Source organism: Nicotiana tabacum, chromosome 24 (assembly GCF_000715075.1).
Source record: "Nicotiana tabacum cultivar K326 chromosome 24, ASM71507v2, whole genome shotgun sequence".
In the NCBI taxonomy this organism is placed as follows: Eukaryota; Viridiplantae; Streptophyta; class Magnoliopsida; order Solanales; family Solanaceae; genus Nicotiana; species Nicotiana tabacum.
This window is the reverse complement of record NC_134103.1, coordinates 47,707,195-47,732,397: the sequence shown is the minus strand read 5'-3', so window position 1 is coordinate 47,732,397 and position 25,203 is coordinate 47,707,195.

Genomic DNA, 25,203 nt, shown 5'->3' with positions numbered 1-25,203 from the left:
GTCTCAAGTCACCGGTTTATTTTAAAATCCCAAATCGAGGAACATGACTTTGTTTTAAAGTCTGCGAAACCAGAAGACCGGGTAAGAAATTTTGTTAACCCGGGAGAAGGTGTTAGGCACTCCCGGATTCCTTGGTTTTAGCACGGTCGCTTTAATCATACATGAATTAATTAAATTGTTTAAATTACGTATTTTAGAACCTATGTGCGTTTTTACCTTTTACCACTTTTAATCATGGCATTATGAATTTATCTTTGAAACGGATCACATGTGCATAAATCCATTTTATTTGGGGCGCTTAAAATCATGTCATACGTACGTGTACACAATTAGTCACGCTTTATTTGTAATGACCCGACCGGTTATTTTGAGCTCTAGCACGTCGTTCGGTGGTTTGAGGCCATGAGCAGCTTCACTTCAGGTATTATGACTTGTGCGTGTGGTCGGAATTGAATTTCGGGAAGTTCGGAGTTAGTCTGGGAAGAAAATTATAATTTCGGAAGTTTTAAGTTGGAAGAATTGACTAAGGCTGATTTTCGAGTAAACGACCTCGGAATCGGGATTGTAAGGTTCCAACAGGTTCGTATGATAATTTTTGGACTTGGGCGTATGACCGGATCGGGTTTCGGATGACCCGAGAGAGTTTCAGCGCTTATTGTGGAAGGTTGGCATTTTGGAAGAATTTTAAAAATTTGGGTTGAAGTGCATTTCAATGCTGTTGATGTCCGTTTAGGATTATGAGTCTGGGAATAGCTCCGTATGATGATTCCGGTATAGGGAGCGCGTCAGGATGTGGATTTGGAGGTCCGTAAGTCATTTCGGGATCATTTGGCGAAAATTGGAAATTTGAATAATTTTTGAGAAGTTGACCGGGAGTGGACTTTTTGATATCGGGGTCGGATTCTGATTCTAGAAGTTGGAGTAGGTCCGTAATGTCGAATGTGACTTGTGTGCGAAATTTGAGGTCAATCGGACGTGATTTGATAGGTTTCGGCCTCGAATGTGGAAGTTCTAAGTTCTAAAGTTTATTAAGCTTAAATTGGGTTGCGATTCGTGATTTCGATGATGTTTGATGTGATTTGAGGGCTCAACTAGGTTCGTCATGTGTTTTGGGGTGTGTTGGTGTAATTGATTGAGGTCCCGAGGGCCCCGAGTGGATTCCGAATGGCAAACGGATCGAGTTTGGGCTTGGAGGAATGCTGGGGCTACTGTAATCTGGTGTAACCGCACCTACGAGGTTTTGGCCGCAGGTGCAGAGTTGCAAAAGTGGCTAGGAGGGTCGCAGAAGCGATGCTGGGCGTGCTGGGCAGGAGCGCAAGTGTGAGGGAATGTCCGTACTTGCGAAGGCGCAGATGCGGAAGGAAACGCACAGAAGCGAAAGCGGGCAGCTGGGGGCATCTCCGCAGGAGCGGAATATTTGCCGCACCTGCGGAACTGCAGAAGCGATCAAGTGCGAGAAGTCGTTGGGAAGAAGGGTTCTTTAAGAACAGGGACTTGGCCCATTTTCTTCCATTTTTCACTTTGTTGAGGCGATTTTGGAGAGCTTCAAAGGGAGATTTCATCAAGCAGCACAAGGTAAGTGACTTACACTTATTATAAGTTAAATACATGATTTGTATGAGTATTTAAACATGAAAATTAGTAAAAATTGAGGGTTTTTGGTGGAAAACCTAGAAATTTATATTTTTGGATTTTGACCACGAAATTGGACATGGGATTGGGAATAAATTATATATTTGAGTTCGTGGTGTTAAGGGTAAAGTTTATCTTCAAACATTTTCGAAATCCGGGCACGTGGGCCCGAGGGTGATTTTGTCGACTTTTTCGAGCGGAGTCGGGAATTATTGTAAATTGAATTATAATGAGTATTAGAGTATACATTCATGGATTTGCACATTTATTGACTAGTTTTGGAGCGATGTACATCGGGTTTAGTTGTGGAAAGGCTTTGGAGCCGGTTATGGAATTTCGGAGTGAGGTAAGTCTCTTTTCTAACCTTGTAAGAGGGAATTAACCCCATAGGTGAATAGAATTAATATGTGCTTCCATTTGTGTGTTGGGGGGGGGGAGGGGGGCTATGTACGCACATGGTGACGAGAGTCCGTTCGTAGCTACTTTGTTACACCCCATGTTTTCATACGTGGAAGTACGCCATAAGTAAAATGATATAAGCCTGGAAATGGTCCCGCATTTTCGTACGTCAAAGTTTCGTCGTAAGTTAATCGACGTAAGTTCGGGAATGAGATTATTTGGAGATTATAGGCATTATGCGACTTTAAATAAGTGATGAATAAATTCGTGAAGGTGAGAATTTAGGCAAATCGAAGAAAATGATTTTTTGTCAAAGTTTGACATTTTGAGATAAAATACGGTCCAAGCTACAATAACCCGTATTTATGGACTAGTGTCATACAAGGTACCACATTCCCATAATAGTAAGGTGTGCAAAGTGTGTTAAAAGTGAGTAGTATTTTAAGTAATTTGAGATAATTCCTAATTATATGGATAACTGGGTAGTTATTGGTTAATGGGGGATTGACAAATTAATTAAGGAATTAAGTGGCTAATTTTGGATAAGTCAAAATTTCCCCACGTGGCAGCAGCATATGGTCCATTAGTGACTCTTGAATTAAAATTGCAAGTGTAACGACCCGGCCGGTCGTTTTGAGTATCACAGTCCCGTTTATCCATTTACTGCTCAAATTGTACTTTACAGTTGATGTGTGAATTGCCGGGGTAAATGGTTTGGGTCCTGTGAGGTTTTGGAATGAAATGGAACAGTTAGTTCCAAGGTTTAAAGCTTAAGTTAAAATAGTGATCGGATGTCGACTTATGTGTAAGACCCCGGAATGGAGTTTTGATGATTCCAATAGCTCCGTATGGTAATTTTGGACTTAGGAGCATGTCCGGAAATATTTTTTGGAGTTCCGTAGTGGAATTAGGCTTGAAATGCCGAAAATTAAATTTTTGGAAGTTTGACCGGGAGTTGACTTTTTGATATCGGGGTCGGAATCCGATTTTTGAAATTTGAATAGATCCGTAATATGATATGTGACTTGTGTGCAAAATTTGAGGTCAATCGGACGTGATTTGATGTGTTTCGGCACAAGATATAAAATTTGAAGTTTCAAAGTTTGTTGATTTTGAATTGAGGTGTAATTCGTCGTTTCGATGTTGTTAGGTGTGATTTGAGGCCTCGAGTAGGTCTGTATTATGTTATGGGACTTGTTGGTATGTTCGGACGGGGTCCCGAGGGGCTCGAGTGAATTTCGGATGGTTAACAGATCAAATTCGGACTTAGAAGAAAAAGCTAAAGTTTCTGCCATCTGATGCAAACGCACCTGCGAAAATTCAATCGAAGGTGCGAGCTCGCAGAAGCGAGCCTAGAAAGCACAGATGTGGGTAGGGACTGTGAGGCATTAGTCACAGGTGCGAGGGAAAATTCCGCACCTGCGTGAGCGCAGATGCGGAAGGTTGCGCGCAGAAGCGAGATGGCTGGAAGCTGAGGATTTTCGCATCTGCGATGTCTTTCCCGCAGATACGGCCTCGCAAATGCGATGGTTTCCTCGCAGGTGCACAAACTGGGCAGGGAAGTGAAGTCCGCACATGCGACATTTTGCTCGCACAAGTGGAGGCGCAGGTGTGCAAATCTTGTCCGCAGGTGCGGATCGACTGGGCAGAATCCTTTAAATTCGAGGGTTCGACATTTTCACCCATTTTCGGATTTTGGAGCACGGTTTGGGCGATTTTGGAGAGGAATGTTTCCACACATCTTGGGGTAAGTCTTCTTGACTCCCTTGTGATTATATTTCATGATTTATCTTTATTTTTGCTGTAATATTATTGAATCTTCAAGAGAAATAGAAGGAAATTTCTATAATGTCACAAAACCAATTTTTCAAATTTGAATAATGATTTGGAGTCGGATTTGAGTGAAATTAGTATGGTTGAACTTGTAATTAGATGGGTTGTCGTATTTTGTGAGTTTCATCGGATTCCGAGACATGGTCCCCACGGGTGATTTTTGGGGCATAGTTTCGGATTTTGTGGAAAATATTAGTATTTTGATATGGAATTAATTTCTATTAATTTTTTGGGCTGAATCAAATTAATTGTGACTAGATTCGAGTCGTTCGAAAGTTGATATGCACATAATGGGATTTCTGGAGCATTGTTTAGCTTACTCGGCATTGGATTTGGCTCGATCGAGGTAAGTAACTCTTCTAATCTTGGAGATGAGGGTATGAAACCCTGAAATACGTGTTATGTGATATGTGTTAAGGTGACGATCATGCTAGGTGACGGGCGTGCACCATGTAAATTGGGACTCTGTTGTTTCCATGGCAATGTATAGTGGCCCTATTTTGTTGATATCCATGTTTTTACTATATGATAAAGTAATTGAGCTGTTAATCATGCTAGATATCATGTTTAGGCTTTATGCCGATACTGTTGGGACCCATAGTGGTCGTTTCTTGCTGTCATCTCACTGATTTCATTGATATTTCGTACTCAGTCATATTCATGCATTGATATCATATCTTAGTCTCAGTTGTTATTTATTAATACATCATATCATTGTTGTCGGGCTAGTTTCATGACATTGTTAGCCCGTGAGTGAGACTGAAGAGATTGATGATTGAGTGAGGCCGAGAGCCTGATTATGAGTGACAGTTATGGGCTCGGGCTGCACGCCGCAGCATGCTATATTGATTTATGCCTGGATCTGGCTTGTGATAGCGCTTGGGCTATAGGAGCCCCTTCGGAGTCTGTACACACCCCTAGTGAGCGCGGTTGATTATATTGAGGGATGGATCTTCCCTGTACATGGATCTTGTCCGAAGCATTATATACCTGGAGACGAATCTTCTCCATTGGGCCGGATTGGCCTTCCTCGGTACTGAGTGACTGATGGTCAGTGATGTATATATTCCGAGATGGATCTTCCCTGGGCCGTATGGGCCATATACAGTACCGAGTGGTTGAGCATGATGAGCGAAAAGTGTGAGACAGTGAGATTGAGTACTCTGAGAGTGTGAGTACATGATTCATCTCTGAGATACATGGCAGTGGCATGCATACATGACATACAGGCATAGAGATGCATTTATTCTCATGTTGTATGGTATCACGTCATTCATGACTTTTTTTTACACACATTGATATGTGGGCATAGAAAGGTATTTTACACTTGCTATCTGGAAAGAAAATGAAACATCTTATTTATTGTGAAAATGATATTTGGAAAAATTACTGTTTTCAAACTTACTCGTATTTTTGGCATTTTTGGTAAAAGATTTGGGTTTTCACTAAGATAGTTGAAATCATGACTATTTTCTAGAACTGTGAACGAGCTGATCATTTTACTTCTAAGATACATCTTTTATTACTTGTATTATGATGTTATGAGCTGTTGTGGGATATTGGTATTGGACCCGACATTGTGTTAGCTCGTCACTACTTTCAACCTAAGGTTAGGTTTGTTACTTACTCAGTACATGGGGTCGGTTGTACTGATACTACACTTCTGCACCTTGCGCGCAAATGTTGGTTGCTGATGTTGTTGTGTACGATGGGAGCTGGATTGAATATGTACCTGCGTCCCGGCTGTAGCTGCCTCTTGTTCATGGTAGCTTTAGATCTGTAAATCTTTGTTTATGTACTATTCAAACAGACTGTGTATTTATTTCATTTCCGCTTTGTAAACTCTATTCTTAGAAGCTCATAATTTGTACTACTAGTTCTTGGGGAATGTATAAGATTAAGATATTTCATTACTTAATTGCTTTATAAATTGTCATTGGAAATGGTTAGTGGTTAATTGGCTTACCTAGCGGGTTGGGTTAGGTACCATTAAGACTAGTCAAATTTTGGGTTGTGACAGCAAGATGGCACGTTTAAGAGGGGTTGGTGCCTAGGTGATCATTACCTTAGACTACCCTTTCTGTAATTCCAATATGAAAATTCTAACGTATTTAACATCAAATCCAAATGCTCTTTGAATTTTATAACGCATGAAAAGAGAATCAGAAGATGCTGGTTTAGCTTTCTATACATCTCAAATTCCTGAAAAATGGTAGGCAACTTAGTAACGTGACATTTCTGCTTCAACAAGAATTCGAGCAAGAATATCATACGGATTTTTCCCTACTCCAGGTATGTTAAGACTAAGCCCTTCCTTCATTTTGGCATGATCTCGTAACTACATGTGTTTGATAACGAGGCATAAAGAGAAGTTCATACTCCCGAATTTATATACATTATCCTAGTCTCATAAATTATAGTATTCTTCTTATCGGGACTTCATATTTAATTGAGTATTGTCTTCTTCCAGTCAAGAGATCAGAGAGCCTATATATACAGTATTACAGTATTTTCATTACCATCGAGCTATAATCGATGGGCAGGCCCCTATTGGGCAACCTATGATCAGATTGTAAGTTATATACCGAGCCTACTGTGGCCGAGTGCCTATGAGTGAGCCCAGCTTGGCCGAGATACAGAGCCTCGTATGGCCGAGCGCCTATGAGCGAGCCTACTACGGCAGAGCAGTTATATATATACCGAGCCTTATAGGGCTGGGCAGCTATTTTACTTACTATATTGAGAGAGTTGAGTCAGTATCAGCAGGTAAGCATATCTTCAGATTATCTTTAACTCCCAGTTACTTCAGTTATTATATTATCAGTTCAGTTTCAGCTTTCAATTATTTTATGGCCTTGCATACTCGGTACATTATTTCGTATTGATGTCCCTTTTGCCAGGGACGCTGCATTTCATGCGTGCAGGTTCAGACAGACAGACGGGTAGACCTCCTCAGTAGGTGTTGCCCGAGTTCAGCTTTATCGGTAAGCTCCACATATATATGTACATCTTGTGTATATATGTACATAGGTTATGGGTAGGTCGGGGCCCTGTTCCGATCACGGTACATCCATCAGTAGAGGCTTGTAGACATATCCTATCAGTTAGTACAGTATGTAGGGCTTGAAGGCCTTATATATATATTTTGTTGGTTTGTCAGCTGTAGTAGTTATGATGGCCTTGTCGGCCCAACTTTATATTGATGTTTAGTCAGCGTTAGTTTCCGTTCAGTTTTATATTTTGCTTCGCAAATTATCTTGCAATGTGGCCCCATGGCCAAAGTATGACATTATATATTCAGAGTCCCTTAGTCGCAAGTTGGTACGCAAGGATAGATAAGGCACCGGGTGCCGGTCTCCCCCCCTGGCTCGGGGCGTGACATACTAGTTATTATGCCTATATCTGGGTAGTTTTAGGTTTACACCATATCTCGTTGATACTGTTATTTGATTATGTTTATTATTTTCCTTGAAAAGAATTGAGATCGAGTATGCTTATTAAATGCCTTGAAAAGAGTTGAAATTGAGGATTTCGAGACTTGAAAGTTTTCATTGAATTTCATATTTTTGAAAAAGAATTTAAGAATATTATAATATCTTAAGAAATCTATGTGCAACCGCGTCGCAAATATATTCCGCGAGCGGGGTTAATTTTCACTACTCTCATGGGAGCGGGCCGTTCGCCTCGGCAGGTTAATAGATGCATCTATGGTTCATGCCGTTCGACCCTCGGCAGTGCACCATTTATATTTATATGTTGGTTCGTGCCATTCGACCTTCGGCAGTGCACAATTTATATTTATATGTTGGATCGGGCCGTACGACCTTGGCATGGCTTGCGCATGATAACTCTTTGGAACTAATAATAATTGATGCTGCCTGATTGGCTTGAGATATAAAATTGTTAAATGATGGAAATGAATTTGGGAAGTTCTATTAGTAAAAAGGATTGTTGATTATTTTTGGTTATTGAATTTTCAGCTATGTTATGTATTCCATGTTTAAATATAAGATTGGAATTATATTGTTAGCCCCTAGTAAGTGTCAGAGTCGACCCCTCGTCACTACTTCTTCGAGGGTAGATGGGATACTTACTGGGTACGCGTTAATTTACATACTCATACTATACTTGCTACACATTTGTGCAGGTACATATATATCTAGCGGCCTCGTGGGAGTAGAGGCATGGTTAAATGCGGGGATTTATGTGAGCTACATTCCATATTATGACTCGCGGCCAGCAAAGCCTCCTTTAGAGTATTTATATTTTTCCTGTCTAATTTTTATTCCGGATAGATGCTGTATTTTACTTTACTTTCTAGTTGATGCGCATGCACTTGTGACACCGGGTTTTGGGGAGATTTTGGGTTGTTTGGTATTGAAATTGTAAAAAATATTTTTATTTACTCTGTAAAGTCCACCTTTTATTATTAAATTAAAGGAAATCGTGTTTTCAAATACTAAAATGGATAACTAAGTTAATCAATTATTGTTGGCTAGCCTGACAGCGGTGTTAGGCGCCATCATGACCTCTAATAGAATTTGGGTCATGACAACATGGTATCAGAGCACTAGGTTCACTTAGGTCTCATGAGTCATGAGCGAGTCTAGTAGAGTCTTGCGGATCAGTACAGAGACGTTTGTACTTATATTCGAGAGGCTACAGGACTGTTAGGAGCACTTCCCTTCTCGATTCCTCATTGTGCGATTTGATTCCTTTGAGGCTTATGCCTTCATTTCCTTCCTATTCAATCTTGTGCGACGTGAAGCGCTTGTTATAAATTTGGAATTGAGGAATTTTAATGGTACTACATATGGGGTGCGAGATGTTTATCCCTGCGTATTTTATTGGGCTATTGTCGTCACCTTGCGGAAGGCCGTTCTGTCATTTCGGCTCAGTATCAGTATTTCCTATGGTTTGAGACTTGGCATTGATTATTATGATGATTCGTGCGTTGCTATCACATAGTGTTGGTGTAATGGTAGGGTGCTTATCTATGGATCACGACAGTAAATGACTTGATAGAAGGACTTCTCATTTCACGGCTTAGAGGTTCAACATTTAGTTCCGGCGGAGGAGAAGCAATCGGACTACGAACGTTCAGGTTTGGGTTGATGGAGTAACGAGACTGGGTATTTCGAGCGTGATTAAATTTTCATCTGTGATGTGTTGTCGTCGTCCTAGATTGGATGCATTAAGTTTGCCGGTGTTGTGGTTTTCTTCAATTCGCCTTCGGGGCGGGGTATTGTGAAATGGTTTCGAAGAAGCGGTTGTTAGAAATAACAGGGTGTAGCGATTTCGGAATCGAATAGGTGTTTCTAGTATTGATGGCTCGAGAAAGATGATCTTTGGAAAGGTTTAAAGTTGGTAGCGATCGATGGGTTCAAGTGCTACAGAGATAGATTTTTATTTAAGGAAACAACTGGGCAGCGAAGGATGAGGAAGGACATGTGGGAGGTGTCTTGCGGTGGTTAAAATTCTAGAAGTCCAAGTGTGAGAAACAGAAGTCGAGTAGTTGCTTAAATGAGAGGGTTTGACCAAAGTGGGAGAGTGTCATAGTAGCATATGGGTTCTGTGGTAGGATAGCTACATGCGTTGGGGAAAGTTTAGAGTGATTAAGGATTCGTGGTGGACAGTGACTAGGACTACAGACTAATTTGGAATATTGGCTACTACTGAGGAAGGTTGGATACGACAGGAGGGAGTTGCTTAATATAAAAAGGGAGGCAACATGACTTGGATTAGAATGTATCATCGCACCTTTAGTTGATGTCAATGGGGAGTGAACGGACTTTGTACAGCTGGTGAATGAGCACAGGCTCGGGGGGGGGGGGGGTTATTGGTTTCGTAGTAATTGTACTCGGTGCATTGTCGTTGAAAGAGGCCGGCATGGAATTTCCACATATGGGATATCTCCTGTGAGCAGGTTAGCGGTTGTGTGGTGTTGATGAAGCTTTTACAAAGAATTTTACTGGCTATCCGATAAGAGGTCGAATATGTAAATGTGCCTAGTGATTCAGAGCGTTCATGAAATGGTTAATAGGAAGATTTCGAGGAATTTAGCTGGTCGATTGCGCGAGGTCATGTTAATGAAGAAGACGAAATCTTGGTAGATTCCAGGGTTATGAAATTATAGCTTCAAGCTAAGTGGGAGAGCCCCACCATCTACGGTTGGATTACATGGTTGTCTACTTGTGAGGTTTCTAGTTATCGGCATATTGGTGAGTTATTATGACTAAGGAAAGAAAAACATCAGTTGTAATTCGAGCAAAGGATTTGGGGAATGTGTGCTATATTTGGCCTTATCGATTCATGTTCAGGCTTTGGGAAGACTCAGATTTATGCTTCGTGTAGATGTGATGTACAAGGAAAGTGAGTCAGCCGAGTGCTTCTCTGAGAAGGTGTTCATGTGCTAGTAGGGCCTTGGAGTTTGATCATAATTGGGAACAAGTCAGAGTGGGTTACTCTCAACAATGGTCCTAGTGAATTAAAAAATATAAAGTGCGGTGCCTAAGGGTTTCGAGTCCGTAGTATGGTTAAGTATCGAGCATTGCAGCGGATTGCGAAAAGGGGGCCTAGAGTGTTCTATGTTATCATCGTTCTGCGGTGTAGCACTGGACGAATGGGAGAAAAATAACTTCGGATTCATAAAGGAAATATTAGAATGGGCGTATAGTTGAAGATGTGAATATGCGCACAGGGAGGGTATGAGATGGTTCGTGGGTTTTGAGACAACGTGGTCTCGAGAAATGAGGTCACTCCGGATGGGTGCGGATTTGATTTCGTTATATTTGAAATGGAGCTACTATTATTCCTAAGGCAAGTCCAGAGTAAATTAGGAGAAGTCGGATCGGTTAGTAATGGTTGAATTGGCATGGTGGTGGAAACAATCAGTTCCTTCAGCGTGTTAAGTTATGCACGTGATTTGTGGCGGTACGTGCAAGGCTTGACGGCCGCCATAATCGATTGTATTTGGAGGCATTCGAGTATTATGGCATGTTATGTGTGGATGGATCCTGGAAGAGTTATGACGGTTTAGACCACTACTAGAGGATTGTAATTTCTGTGATTATATGAATTCAGTCGCGTGTTGCTATGGTTCTCCTGAAATGAGTTAAATGAAAGGTTCATATATGATGAAGTATGTATCCTACTAGTGGTTCAGAAGTTAAGATGAAATTCTTATACTCTCATGTATTGCCGTGTTAGATGCAGTAGGTTGCATGGAAATCGGAAGCTGAGGATCAAGGTTACTGTTTGGTGTTGACAAGAATGTCAAGAGCTCGGATGAGCAGGAAAGGATTCAGATGGTTAGAATAAGCTGGTATTGTCTTTAGCGTTACCTGAGATCGACGTTATGTGTAAGAGGCTTTACGTACTGATCGTGGATTCCTGAATTTGCTTTACAACATTAGTGTGGCCGGTGGTATGGACGTGCAGATTTGCTACCTGGTGCGGAAGGTCGTGGGAGTGTATCCCACAGGAAGATTATATAAGTGTGACATGTAGTCACTTGATTGATTAAAGATTTAAAAACCAAGTATGGAGATTGTGGTACTATTGCTAATGTGAGAACTTATGCCTGAAGGACGCTCGATTCATTTAGTTGCGGACTGTGGAAGTTTGTTCCAGATTTGACGGTTGTTCTTGTGTGTCATGGGAAAAAGGGGTTATTGTGGATCCTTGAGGGGGTATTTTCCCAAGCATGGTATGATCAGAATCGGTTTGAGGTCCGTTAATGGGTCCAGATGTGGATGTGTATTCTACACCAGCCTGGGTGTGTTTATTCAGCATAGCATTCCTTAAGGAGGAGAATTCGGGCATTGGATGATTATTTCATCGCCAGCTATTTCGTGTAATACTCTATGGTGCCACGTGGGTGGTGAGACAACTTGATTTTTTGCACATGTGTTGAGGTCCCGCATAGCTGTGATGTTATATGAGAAGGATGGCTCTCGAGATGCAGATCATATATCTCACCTTAGTCGTGCTTGAGTTTCATAGCGTATGGCACTATCCGTCTCCCCAGGATTCGTATTATGCACTTGGCGTGCTTGGAGGTTGATATTCAGACATTTCGTGAGTATAAGCGTTATAGCTTGATGTGTGTTTTCTTTTGATCGTTATGTGTGGGTATGGTGGCACGCCACCACGGGTATGTAGTTTGGATCGGGTGGCACGCCGCTACAGGTATATTGTTTGGATTGGGTGGCATGCCGCCACGGGTATCATGGTTGGATCGGGTTGCACGCCGCAACGGTATCATGTGTGGATCGGGTTACACGCCGCAATAATATGATGTTGAGTACAATTCCCCATATCTATTCTTGTGTGTTTTGTTTCTCGTTTCTGAGGAAGGTTCATAACATCCTTTTGGTTGTTTAATTAGTTACGTGGATTGAGTAGTTCTTTCCAGAGTTCGTTTTTCCTTATGTATCACTTTCGAGTTTGTAGCTTGTTGGCACATTGTGGCATTATATGAGATTTTTGGCAGTGTCTGAGGTGGCTTATTGCCTGAGCAGCTTGTACTGGGTGAGACGAGGTTTTTAGACCTGGGATCAGTGCGAATGGATTTATATGAGGCATATTAAAGAGCAATATCGTTATTTGGTTCATAATGAGGTAATAGTTCTTGTTAGGAGGAGAGACTTAATGTTTTGTCGACTCGGCAGTTGGTGATGAATTTTTACACATCTCTTCTGTCGTGCCAGTATTGCAAGAGTTGGAACAAGACTTATGTGTGTCATGAAGTGTGTTGTGGGCATCGAATTCGTGGAATTGTGGCTATTGTTGTCAGAGGATGTTATTATGGTCATGTGAATTACGCGGTGAATGGTGAATTCAGTAAAGGTATGCAATCATGTATTGGTGCATCGTGTAGTGATTGATACGATGTTCGTATGTTGGAAACAAGCCTCGTGGAGAATTCCGGATGTTGGAATTTGACTCTAAGGCTTACTTGACTAAATAAAGGGGAAGATCTTTAGACTGGCTCGAGCTAATGTGCTCAACTGGGTTGTGGTAGCATGGGTAGGTGCACAAGGTGTTGACCAGTGATTTCGGATAACTCCAGAGCAGTTCTTAGCATATTTGAGGACGAACGTATGTTTAAGTGGGAGAGAATGTAACGACCCGACCGGTCGTTTTGAGCTCTAGCGCATTATTCGGCGGTTTGAGGCCATAAGAAGCTTCACTTCAGGTATTATGACTTGTGCATGTGGTAGGAATTGAATTTCAGGAAGTTCAAAGTTAGTTTAGGAAGAAAATTCTAATTTCGGAAGCTTTAAGTTGGAAGAATTGACTAAGGTTTGATTTTTGAGTAAACGACCTCGGAATCAGGATTGGAAGGTTCCAACAGGTTCATATGATGATTTTTAAACTTGTGCGTATGACCGGATTGGGTTTCGGATGACCCAGAAGCGTTTCGGTGCCTATTGTGGAAGGTTGGCGTTTTGGAAGAATTTCATAAATTTGGGTTGAAGTGCATTTCAATGCTATTGATGTCCGTTTGGAATTTTGAGTCTGGGAATAGCTCCGTATGGTGATTCTGGTATTGGGAGTGCGTCCGGATGTGGATTTGGAGGTCCGTAGGTCATTTCGAGGTCATTTGGCGAAAATTGGAAATTTGCATAATTTTTGAGAAGTTGACCATGAGTGGACTTTTTGATATCGGGGACAGATTCCGATTCTGGAAGTTGGAGTAGGTTCGTAATGTCGAATGTGACTTGTGTGCGAAATTTGAGGTCAATCGGACGTGATTTGATAGGTTTCGGCCTCGAATGTGGAAGTTCAAAGTTCTAAAGTTCATTAAGCTTAAATTGGGTTGCGATTCGTGATTTCGATGATGTTTGATGTGATTTGAGGGCTCAACTAGGTTCGTAATGTGTTTTGGGCATGTTGGTGTAATTGATTGAGGTCTCGAGGGCCCCGAGTGGATTCCGGATGGCAAACGGATCGAGTTTGGGCTTGGAGGAATGTTGGGGCTACGACCGCAAAAGCGGCCAGGAGGGTCACCGAAGCGATGTTGGGTGTGCTGGGCAGGAGCGCAGGTGCGAGGGAATGTCCACACATGCGAAGGCGCATATGCGGAAAGAAAGGTGCAGAAGCGGAAGCGGGCAGCTGGGGGCATCTCCGCAGAAGCGAAATATTTGCCGCACCTGCGGAACCGCAGAAGCATTCAAGTGACCGCAGGTGCGAGAAGTCGCTGGGCAGAAGGGTTCTTCAAGAACGGGGACTTGTCCCATTTTCATCCATTTTTCACTTGGTTGGGGGATTTTTGGAGAGTTTCAAAGGGAGATTTTCGTCAAGCAGCACAAGGTAAGTGATTTCCACTTATTATAAGTTAAATACATAGTTTGTATGAGTATTTAAACACGGAAATTAGTAGAAATTGAGGGGTTTTGATGGAAAACCTAAAAATTTATATTTTTGGATTTTGACCACGAAATTGGACATGGGATTGGGAATAAATTATATATTTGAGTTCGTGGTGTTAAGGGTAAATTTTATCTTTGAACATTTTCGGAATCCGGGCACGTGGGCCCGAGGGTGATTTTATCGACTTTTTCGAGCGGAGTTGGAAATTGTTGTAAATTGAATTATAATGAGTATTAGAATATACATTCATGGATTTGCACATTTATTGACTAGTTTTGGAGCGATGGGCATCAGGTTGAGTTGTGGAAAGGCTTTGGAGCCGGTTATGGAACTTCGGAGACGAGTTAAGTCTCTTTTCTAACCTTGTAAGAGGGAATTAACCCCATAGGTGAATTGAATTGATATGTGCTTCCATTTGTGGGGGGGGGAGGGTGGGAGGGGAAGGGGAGGGCTACGTATGCACGAGGTGACAAGAGTCTGTATGTAGCTACTAGTTATTATGCCTATGTCCGGGTAGTTTTAGGTTTACACCATGTCTCGTTGATACCGTTATTTGATTATGTTTATTATTTTCCTTGAAAAGAATTGAATCGAGTATGCTTCTTAAATGCCTTGAAAAGAGTTGAAATTTAAGATTTCGAGACTTGAAAGTTTTCATTGAATTTCGTATTTTTGAAAAAGAATTTAAGAATATTATAATATCTTAAGAAATCTATGTGCAACCGCGTCACAAATATATTCTGCGAGCGGGGTAGATTTCCACTACTCTCATGGGAGCGGGTCGTTCGCCTCGACAGGTTAATAGATGCATCTATGGTTCGTGCCGTTCGACCCTTGGCAGTGCACAGTTTATATTTATATGTTGGTTCGTGCCGTTCGACCCTCGGCAGTGCACATTTTATATTTATATGTTGGATCGGGCCGTACGACCTCGGCATGACTTGCGCATGATAACTCTTTGGAACTAATATTAATTGACGCTGCCTTATTGGCTTAAAATATAAAATTGTTAAATGATGGAAATGAATTTGGGTAGTTCTATTAGTAAAAAGGATTGTTGATTATTTCCGGTTATTGAATTTTCAGCTATGTTATGTATTCCATGTTTAAATATAAGATTGGCATTATATTGTTAGCCCCTAGTAAGTGTCGGAGTCGATTCCTCGTCACTACTTCTTCTAGGTTAGACGAGATACTTACTGGGTACGCGTTAATTTACGTACTCATACTACACTCGCTGCACATTTGTGCAGGTACATATATATCTAGCAGCCTCGTGGGAGTAGAGGCGTGGTTAAATGCGGGGACTTAGGTGAGCTGCATTCCATATTACGACTCGCAGCCAGCAGAGCCTCCTTCAGAGTATTTATATTTTTCCTGTCCAATTTGTATTCCGGACAGATGCTGTATTTTATTTTACTTTCTAGTTGATGCTCATGCACTTGTGAAATAGGGTTTTGGGGAGATTTTGGGTTGTTTGGTATTGAAATTGTAAATATATTTTTATTTACTTTGTAAAGTCCACCTTTTATTATTAAATTGAAGGAAATCGTGATTTCAAATACTAAAATGGGTAACTAAGTTAATCAATTATTGTTGGCTGGCCTGGCAGCGGTGTTAGGCTTCATCACGACCTCTAATAAAATTTGGGTTGTGATATTATTAATTTATTAAGATTGTTTCGCCAAAGTCACGCGAACGCGTACTTTGTTTAATTTTGAGAATCTTAATTATGTCATGCGAACGTGTATACAATCACAATAATTTGATTAATACACGCCTAAAGCACACTAACATATTTATGAGTTATTTTCCTAAAGCTAAAGTATTGTGCGAAGGTATTGAGAATTATGAAAATTGATTGTGGATAAAGAGTAAGATTAGCTATTGGATTTATTAACAGGTTAAATTATTTGACTAAGCTAGAAGGATTCAGATGATCCATTAATCTATAAATAAATAAAAATGGGCCAGCTTTACTCATTTCTTTACAACCCAACTATTGAGCCCAAAAATATGAAAATCATCTGACCGCCAACACTATTCATTTGTGCCCACTTAATTCCCATTGACCTTAGCCCAATGCTTAGGTCCAAATTTCCTTATCCGATTTGAAATTCTTATCCGACAGTGCTACCCAATTATTTTCCAAATCTTCAACTAAACCTAGAACACAAGATCAATTAATAAATAGATTTATTATCTGGCCAACAATTCAACCACCACAGAAACTAATTAAACCTTAGAATTGAGAAGGAAACAAAATATAAACATCATCTAAGGAAGTGGACTGATTATTTCTAACACATAGCAACATGCTATTCATTCAACAATTTTATAAACACAAACTAAAGCATTACTAAAAAAACTGGAAAAGAAGATGAACCTCAAGTGATAATTTCTTTCTCTTTTTGTAGCTCGATCAAGCAGACAACATTGGTTCCAAAGTTTTCAAAAGAGAAACCAGCGAAGAACCTTATACCGAAGCTCGATAGCGACCTCGACTTTGACTCGAAAACCATGACATGATTCAGCAACTTTGAATGGGTTTGGTGTCGATTTTTATGGTGAAGGACACAAGGATTAAAGTGATGATTTTAAAGGAAGGAGGAGGTCACAAATAGGACAGTTTAGGGACTGGTTTTAAGACAGTTTTCATGGAGAGAAGCTGCTGGATTTTTGTTGGAGAAGAAGACTTGCGCAACTTTTTCTTCCCTTAGGCCTTAGGGTTCTCCCTCAGATGAAGCTTATATGTAGGGTGTGGTAGTTAATATGGACCATTGGATTGTTAAGGATGGAAGGCTAAGATTAAAAGGGTCTGGTGGGTTGGGTTGATGGGTCTTGGGTTGTCCGAAATTTGGGGCTCAATTTGGGCTAAAAAGATCAAAACTTGGACAATTTTTGCACTAATTAAATAAGATTGTTCTAATTGCAAAATTACTAAAATTATACATTGAGGAAGCAAATAAGACTATTTTTGAGTTGCTGATTGTATTGTGTTGTTGTCTCGCCTATAGTTTTCTTGAGGAAGCAATAAAATCAGGGGAAATACTGCCCGTTTTGTTACAGATCAAGTTACTTTCGTTATATAAATAAGAGAGTCATTCGTAGCTTGACAATAGTTTCACTATCATTGTTGTAGATTAAGGTGCAGTGAGCTGAGTTTAGCATTGTTATTGGACATATTTCTATAAGGTATGTTAAGGTTATCCCTTCTTTCCTTTTGGCATGATCCATATGATAATACGTTGGTACTCGGTTCAGTTAGGCATTGGGTGCTCGTCGCGGCACTTCGGTTTGGGTCATGAGAGAAATGTGGAAGGTAACTAACCTTTTCATTTAGACCTTGTATTATAATCTACATATCTTTTAGTATTCAGTCAGTTCAGTAGTCATTCAGTTTAGTATCTCAGCAAATTAGTAATCATGTATTCATTCAGTTTAGTATGCATGTGTTCATGATAGTTTAGTGTTCACATGTTTCCATCAGACCCGTTTAAGGACCAGAGTTAGCCATAGTTATAGTGAGGATAATCATTCGAGGACGAATGATACCAAGGGAGAGATAATGTAACACTCCGTAAATTCGGGTTAGGTGTGGATGTGTTAAATCAGTATTAATGTGACGTTTTAGACATGTGAAGTCCTATCGGGATGAGTATTGGTGGAAATAGTTGCTTAGGAATCAAGATGAAAAGTGAGGTGCATAAGATTCGATAGAATCGACTAAGTTTATGGAAGGTCTGTCTTCCATCCTGATATCTTGAACATGTGTTAGGAATTTGAGAATGTTACACCCCATGTTTTCGTACGTGAAAGTATGCCATAAGTAAATTAATGAAAGCTCGGAAATGAGATTATTTTGAAGTTACAAGTATTATGCTATTTCAAACAAGTGATAAGTAAATTCGTGAAGGTGAGAGGGTAAGCGAATCGAAGAAAATGAGTTTCGTCGAAGGTTGTCATTTTGAGATAAAATACGGTCTGAGTTATAATACCCGATATTTATGGACTAGTGCCATACAAGGTACCGTATGACTATGATAGTAAGATATATAAAGTGTGTTAAAAGTAAGTAGTATTTTACGTAATTTGAGATAATTTTTAATTATGTGAGTAATTGATTAATTATTGGATTAGTGGGGGATTAACAAAGTTGATTAAGGAAAAAGGGGTGAATATTTGGATAAGAGTAAGGACTCCCAACGTGGCAGCCCATGAGGTTGGATAAAAAACAAAGTAGTGACTTTTGGTTTAGGAAATTTAGGTGGCATTTTAGGAGATTTTTGGGTGGCTAAGTAAGACTTATAAAGTGGGGCCCACACCACTATAATAAGGGACCTTTAAAATTCATTCATTCATTTTGGGAAAGGCATCATACGGATCTGCTATGGCACATAAATTGCTTCAACAAAAATTCATACAAGATCCTATTATGCGTGAGATGCAATTCTAAGAAAGCACGGTATAATCTTTCTCAAGAATATCATACGGATTTTTCTCTGTTTCGATCCGCCGTTACGTGTTTTCGCAAAAGACATGTGTTAGAGGGATTGTGAAGAAAATCGGTTCAAGTATGTTAAGGCTATCCTTTCTTTCCTTTTGGAATGATCCATACGTTACAAACGAAACGAGCAAATGCACAACTTTCATAAATGACTCTATTTATAGAGGTGCTAGAAATGCCTACGTTCTTAATTCCCCATGTGTCCTGTTATTCTATCATCTGTTCATGGGTCTCAGAAAATACGTAAGTTGATAAAGTTTACTTTATGACATTAATCAAAGGCATAATGGTCTTATGACGTTCGAGAGATTTTATTGTCGTACTTCGCATGCATTGCATTCATTTATACATGTACATTGACCAATGACAAGATGGCGTTATATATGCGTATATTATATGTATATGGGATATGGGAAAAGGTTACGGCGTTACATACGCACCACCACCTGATCAGCTGGTATAGTTGATGATTTTGCCCACAGTGGCCGAGATGATATGATGGGATGCCCTCAGAGGCTTGATGATGTTATGAACGCATATACCTATGCATGGTATGACATTTATATGCATATGCATGATAATATAAATATTAAATGATTCACAAAGCTATTCAGACTTACATGTTGAGTCTTTTACTCCATGTTTCTCTCATGTCTATTATTTACCGATTTTCATTCCTTACATGCTCGGTACATTATTTGTACTGACGTTCCTTTTGCCTGGGGACGCTGTATTTCATGCTTGCAGGTCCCGATAGATAGGTTGAGAGTCCTCCAAGTAGGTTATCGGCTCAGCGGAAGGTGTTGGTGCGCTCCATTTGCTCCGGAGTTGCTTATTTGGTCAGTATAATTAGGACATGTATTGATTGGTATAGCGGGGTCTAGTCCCGACCTTTATGATACTTATGTACTCTTAGAGGCTTGTAGATAGATGTAATGTATATGGATGCTTGTATGGCCTTGTCGGCCTATGTTTTAAGTATATAAAAGATCACGTTGTCTTTATAGGCCCGTATGTCACAGGTATGAGTTTCTATATCAGGTTGGGTCATTCTATGTCGGGTATTCCCTCATATTTACTCTGGTTATCTCATGACGCCCCTTCTGGCCCACTTACCTATGATAGAATGATACAAAAGATGCGTTACGTTGGTACTCGATTGAGTAAGGTACCGGGTGCCCGTCGCGGCCCATCAGTTTGGATCGTGACAGAGAAACCTTAAACTATGAAAGTTGTAGACCTTAAAATACCTTTCTAATGAAATATTTTGGATCCCGAATGGATCTCTATGCAAAATGTTATGCGCGTTGTACTGGACAATGTTCAGTCTTCAGGCTCAGCTACGCGCTTAGCTATCACGTGCGCATCAACGCACTTGTGGTAGTGCCACTGTCCTTGTTTGGCGTTTAGATGCACGGTTGGTCCTTCAGCTGCATGGGTGCGCATCAGGAGGGTTGTTTTAAAAGCCCTACCTCGTTCCGTATACCCCAAAACATGAAAATTAGCTTTAGAAAGGGAAGCTCTCAAGAACTCAACTTCCTCCAAGGTCCCTCCACCATCTAAGGTAAGTTCTAATAATTATTCTAAGTTAATTTCAATTTTTCAACACCTTATTAACATGGGTAAACCCTTTGAATCATTAGATATTCGATTAAGACATCATTGTTGAGAAAAAAAAACCCTAGAACTCGAATTCAAGAGGATTAAACGTCAAGAAGGTAATATTTTCACCTTCTAATTGATTATAGCATTAGATTCATGATTATAGACTTTAAGTTCATGAGATATGAGTTGATGAGTTTGATAAAAAAGCATGAACGGTTATAGGTTTGGGTTGTTGATTGTTGATTATTGATTAAGGGTGTTGTTTATCTTATGGGTGATGAAGAATGATATTGGTTATAGCAATTTGAGATTTTAGAATTATCTAGGAGCAAAAGAAAGGGTTGTTGGGTGTAGAAACACCATTAATAAGGGCTATGAGGCTTTATGCCCATAAGGTGTTTGATAAAATGCCTAAGTGACTAAAACATAAGCATTAGTGTTAATATTGGCCCCTCTTGATATATATTGCCATATATTATCGTTGAAAGAGGCGACGTACATTATGATATGCTTAAAAAGGCCAGAGTCAAGGTATGTGAGGCTAACTCTTTATGTTTGGGAATGTTTATGATTCTCCATACATCTTATTCTTTATGACTATTACGAATTTCCTCAGAAAGTAATTATGCCTCAATTTCATGAATAGTTGTAGAACTTCAATTCTCTAGATGACATAGTTTCATAATTCATTCAATATCCCATGAGCCTCAGTTATGACATATCGGCTTATTATGAATACATGTCTCGGTCTAGTTCTATTCAGCATTCCAGTATCATGTAACTCAATATGATTCAGTATTTCAGTATCATGTATTGCAGCATGATTCTTAGTTCCTGATTTTAAATCTCTGAATATTGAACACATGTACTTGAGTGTGAGGCCGTAGTTTATGCTTTATGCATCGTTAGGCCTGAGGGTGACAGTTACACACACACACACACACACACACACACACACACACACACACACACACACACACACACACACACACACACACACACACACACACACACACACACATATATATATATATATATATATATATATATATATATATATATATATATATATATATATTGGGCCTGAGGCCGCAAATTATTTACTCAGATAAACAGGTGGTTTCTCATTCAAAACAAGGAGTATTTATATCTTTACTTCCTTGCTCAGTTCAGTTTCAGTTTCAGTATTTATAGTTCTTCCTTTCAGTTTCTTTACATACCAGTGCAATTCAAATGCACTAACGTCCCTTTTGCCCGGGGCCTGCATCTCACGATGCAGACAATGATTTACAGGTTGACGATTCAGAGCGCTAGGATTCTCATACCAGCTATTTTGTTGAGCCATAGTTCTTTCGGGGCATTATCATTACTTTACAGTCTTTCCGTATTTGCATACAATCAGTGTTTTCAGTACTTCATTAGAGGCTTTATAGACTAGAGTAACAGTTAGACACAGTCACATGCTTTTTATGTTAAGCAATGTTAGCTATAAACATGTTTCAGACTTATATTAGTGTTTTCGCAATTTGATTTACACCATTCAAACTTTCAGTATATCAGCATGTGTTAGTTTATTCAATATGTTATCATATCACATGCTGATTCACCCAGCTAAGTGGTTCACTCGGTCACATGTAATTAGGCACCGGGTGTTGTGTTACATCCAGGCCCAGGTTCAGGGCATGACCTATAGCTCAAATTAGGTGAATACATCACAAAGTAGTGTAACCTCAAACAGGGCTCAACTAGCTCGCAACAGGGGTAAAAATAAGAGAAATATCACAACATAAAGCTTAACAATCAATTAAGGGCATATCATAGCCTAAGCACTACTCCGAGCATGGATAAATACCCTGGTACACACATGGGCTTGACCCTACACATGTACGCCACTCATAGTACGTAGCAATCACAAATAACTCCGGCAACTAGTGCATACCCAAGTTTAGGTAAGATAGTTACCTCAAGCAGGCCAAAACAATACTCTAGAAGCGCCATCCCGCGCGAATTGACCTTTTAACGACTCGAAACTAGCCAAAAGCAACTCAAAAACATCAAATAATACCAAAAGAATCAAACCCAAACGATAAAGGTTGAATCTTTAATCAAATACTTAAAGTCAACCAAAACGTCAACCTAGGCCCGCACCCCGGAACCCGACAAAACCCACAAATTCTGACAACCCATTTGAATATGATTCCAACCATACCAATTTTACTCAAATCCGTCTCCGAATCAATTTTCAAATCTCAAATATTCACTTTAGAGAAGTTTAGACAAAACCCCCAAAATTTCTCTTTTAGATTCATTAACCAAGTGCAAAAATTAAAGATGGAATCATGTAAAATAATCAAATCCGAGTAAAAAATACTTACCCCACTCCAAATCATGAAAATCCCCTCCAAGATCGCCCAAATCCGAGCTCTATAACTCAAAATGTAATAAAATAACTCAACCCTCGAATATATAAAATCTGCCAGGCATCTTCGCTTATGCGGACAAATCAGCTACACCTATGGCATCGCATATGCGACTAATACCTCGCATTTATGAGTTCTCCTGAAGCCCCGACACACCGCATCTGTGGACAAGCCATCGCATTTTCGCATTTGCAGATGCGGGAAATCTTCGCATCTGTGCAAACCCTCAGCCTCAACTAACATCGCGTATGCGGACACCCTAGTGAATTTGTGCTTCGGCTTTTGCGGTCTATTTCCGCATCTACGGACTCTGCTCCTAGGCCACCTCTACCACTTCTGCACCATCACATCTACGCACCTCTCTTCACAGGTGCAATTGCACCAGGCCTGCCAACCTTTAGCCAAGTTCAAACATCTCCCGGGTGGTCCGAAACCCACCTGAACCCCTCGGGACCCCGTCCAAACATACTAACTAAACCCAAAACATAACACGGACCTACTCGAGGCCAAATATCACACAAAACAACATCACAACCACGAATCACACCTCAATTCAAGCTTAATGAACTGTTTCAAATTTCCAAATTCCAAACTTAGGCAAACACATCTAAACAACTCAGAAGTACCTCAAATTTCACACAAGTCCCAAATGACATAATGAACCTATTCCAAATCCCAGAACAATAATCCGAACACAAGAACATCAAAGTTAACTCCCCGTCAAATCTATGAACTATCCAACCTTCAAATTGCCAATTTTCGCTAAATAATGCCAAAACTTTCTAGAAACATCCAAATTTAAATACGGGCATACGCCTAAGTCCAAAATCACCATTTAGACCTAACAGAACCATCAAAACTCGAATCCGAGGTCAAATGCACAAAAGTCAAACTTGGTCAACTTTTCTAACTTAAGGCTTAAAGTCAATCCCGGGCCACTCGAAAACCAAAACCGATGATACACACAAGTCATAATACACCATATGAACTACTCATGACCTCAAAACACCAAACTGGACACAAATGCTCAAAACGACCGATCAGGTTGTTACATTCTCCCCCACTTAAACATACGTTCGTCCTCGAACGTGCTAAGAGTTGTTCTAAAGCCATCAAATCACTATATAAACTCATCATGCACATACCCATAGGTGATCCCACGTCACCACAATCTGTATAAGCTTGACAACACAACCTAACTGAAGATCCTTACTTCAACCTTAGTTCATAAATCTTAGAACCCAATCTCCAATATCTGGAACTCATTATAAGGCATGATTCTCACATCTACACGCTATATAAGTCTGAGCAAGCTGTATCAAGCCATAACCAAGACCCAAGATGTAATCACATGATATACCACATAACTCAAATACTCATAGCAATAACTTTCGACCACAATAGCTGCTCAATAACAAATATGGTACCGGTAACAAACCTCATGTCAAATAAAACCTCATTCTGAACCTTCGTACACTGCCAATGATAAAAGCAACACGCAGAAACTCATAACCACCCATCAGACCAACAAGTCGTGGAGATCTCTCGCCCGATAAAAACCATTACCAAATTCTGAGCTCACTAATGACGTTATTCTTCCAAACATACTTTAATCAAGTCCGATAGCACTCATTCCATGTCCAATAACCTCATCTCATCTAGTACAAGCTGCTCGACAACCATGCCACACCAATACTACCTAGAGCCACATACCATACAATCCGCACACCAAACAAGTAACAACTTGAATGCACCCAATGATGGAAAGAGAAACAAATAAGAGAACCATCCCGCAAGCTCAACCGATACCACCACAAAGCACAATGCTGTGAACCCATCACACAAAGGAGAAACAAAAAACATGAAATAATCACAAAGGATCATATCTCTGCTGCGATGTGTGACCCAATCCCAACATCGGTCCACATGGAATACTTAGAGCCATGATGCTCACAATCAACAACCATATATGCATATAAAAACCAAACATGCAAAGTGCGCGATCATAACCATGGAGAAACAGATAACACAATATAGTGCAAACAAGAAGACCATAACCAAGGCGTGATCAACCATTCAACACCCAAGAGCCATCTCGCTCGAATTTCGCCATAAGGCCCAAACGGAACCGCATCATGTGTGTAAATAGCCAACAATCTCACTACCCATCGTAGCATAAATGAGTAACACATGGAACATATAAGAACACGAATAAGATTAACTCTAGTATATGACACACCTCTAACCGATAGCTGTGCTGAGTATACAAATCTGATCCGATATAGAATACAGATCCTCATTAGGCCTGCTAACCGCCCCCAATTCAATCCCGATCCTTCCGTAATACGTAGAAAACCTTCCCAAAGATCCATTGTAACCTATCCATAACACATACCACCAGTTGTCTAACTCTGGCCATATCTTCATAGT